Here is a 2,498-nt window from a genome sequence, read left to right as displayed (position 1 = left end):
TTAGGAATAGCCTTGGGGTGGGCTGTACCCTTCAGCATTGGGGGATAACCCTGGGGCGGGCAGGCTGTACCCTTCAGCATTGGGGGATAGCCCCGGGGCGGGCTGTACCCTTCAGCTGATCCCCACTCTGTTTTCCCATGCTGTGTCAATGGTAGGATGTGCTGGATATTAGAAGTGAGAGATTTGGCTGGTTCAAGCATGGCGGGAAGTTTATTGAAATAACTGAACAGAGAAACTGATTGCGGTTACTATGGGCAGTGTGCTCACTCTCCCTCTATAGCAGTGGCTGAGCTCAGCAGAGAGGGAAAGTGCACTGCTTCAACCACCACTGTGGGCGCACCTGCAATGTCTGGCACATCCTGCTGTTTGGGGGGCGGTGGAATGTCATAAGACCAGCCCCATATCCTCTTTATGGTGCTCCATTTGTCTACTCCAGTAGTCTTCAGTACCATGTGTTGAACTCTGAGGGACTGCCCACAAGCTAGGGTATCAGGGATAAATGAAGAGCACTGGCTGCTGGGGGAGCAAGGGATCAGGTAGGTTAAAGAAGAACTCTTGGAAACAAATGTACTGCAAAGGTTAACTGCTTGTTTTTGTCTAGGCACACAAAAAAAAGTTGTACTCTCCTGAACCACTGAGCTGACTTCCTGCTTCAGTCACTGAAGTGTCTTCTCTCCTGCACACATGCAATGTACCTCAGTGTCCTCAAATCTGTATACTTGTATAGAATGTACTCACGCAAGGGTTCTTAGACTGCTGCAGAGAAGAGGGAGAGAGGCTCTAGAGACCTGTCTAGGAACAAGCTGCACTGCAAGGGCTAATAAAAAAATAAAACAAAATTCCCTTGTTCTTCTTTAAGGTGGTACTAAGCTCGCAAGAAATGTTAAAAATGCTTTTAAATACCTTGCCCATTAACAAAAATATATCTTATTTGTGTATCACTCGGCTGTAGAGCCTCAAATAATCTCTTGATTCGTCCTGACTTTGTCGTTCCTTCTGGAGGGTGGCTACTTTTGTTCCCCATGGTCCCTGTGTGTTTGTGTTGTAAAGTAGCTGTAAGCTTGCTCCTGTGATGGACTAATCTAAGTACAAATTGGTAAACTAAATGTGAGATTGTAGTCCATCTCGGGAGTAAGCTTGGATCAGTGGTTGCTTTACAACACACACAGGGACCATGGGGAACAAAAGTAACCCCCCTCCAGAAGGAAGGACAGTGTCCGCAGGAATTCAGGGATGATTTGAGGATCTACAGCCGAGTGATGAACAAATAAGCCACATTTTTGTTAATGGGTAACTGTATGGTTCTCTGAACTTCTCTCCTGTGTTTGAATATGTGTAAATGCAAAAACATTTGGAGTGACTTCCAATGAACACACAGGATTGGTTTCTCTAAATGCAGGTAAATACACAGTCGGGAATTAATAAAAACGAGCAGCTGTGCATGGCAACCAATCTGCTTCTCTCATTTTCAAATCTTATCTGAACAAAGTGAAGAGAGAAGCAGATTGGTTCCCCTGGGTAACTGCTCCAGGTTCTGTCTGCTCCAGTTTTGATCAATTCCCTTCAGTGTGTATGATACAATTTCAAATAATTGCATGCATTTATAGGCGTTTGGAAATGTCCTATAAAAATGGGTGCGTCCGTTCCTTAGCCCTCGTTCAGACTTGCACTGACAAATGTGTGTTTATAGGACATTTCTAAATGCATATGATTGTTAATGGTATCATTCAAACTGCATTTGTGTGGTGCTGTATTTAGGTAATATGGAACCCTGTGCATCCAGGGTTTGATGAGAAACTAAATGCATGTAAAGGCAGGTTCATCTAGAGGCAAGGGTGCTAGATCTGGGACGCAATTTTACTTTATGTTCCAAATAATTGCTCCAACATTTAGATGTAACAAGACTCTGGGTGTGAATGTTGCTTTAGGGCCTGTTCACATGATATCAGGTGCGGATCTGCAGACGCGTTGCTACTGATGCAGTGCGTTTTGGCCACGCTTTTGATGCGTTCCAGTTTAAAAAATATATAATTTCCCATAACGTCTTCCAGGACAGCATCACGAGATGGAATCTCCTCCCCCACACACAGGAAACACGTCACTTAATTTGTTTAAAATACCCTCCTCTCCTCCACTCCCTCAGTCTTTTGTGTTTCCTCAGTCAAGCTGGGGAGCGCGTCACAGAACGCTGAGAGGGGCTTCCATGTGGTGATGCTGCCCGGGAAGTCTTCCTTCTATGTATGGCCTGCCTGTGTAAGGCAGAGGGGTAGGTTTGCCTACCTTGTGTGAGCCCCAGGGATTCTCCTAGCGCTGCAGGAGATGAGGCTGGCTTCCTTTCCCCCTTCAGTGCCCAGTGCGGGCCGGTACCGGGAGGACGAAACCCCCTTGGCTGGTCAGGGGAAACGGTGGACCGCCGTTCAGAGGGGTCTGTCCGGTTCTCAGGGCCTCGGGACGTGTTCCACGGCCAGGCCGGGTGGCCGCGTACGTCACTTCCGGCG

Source organism: Nanorana parkeri, unplaced genomic scaffold (assembly GCF_000935625.1).
Source record: "Nanorana parkeri isolate BGI_ZX_2015 unplaced genomic scaffold, ASM93562v1 scaffold303, whole genome shotgun sequence".
Lineage (NCBI taxonomy): Eukaryota > Metazoa > Chordata > Amphibia > Anura > Dicroglossidae > Nanorana > Nanorana parkeri.
The sequence above is the reverse complement of the archived record's forward strand: the minus strand, read 5'-3'. Positions refer to the sequence as shown.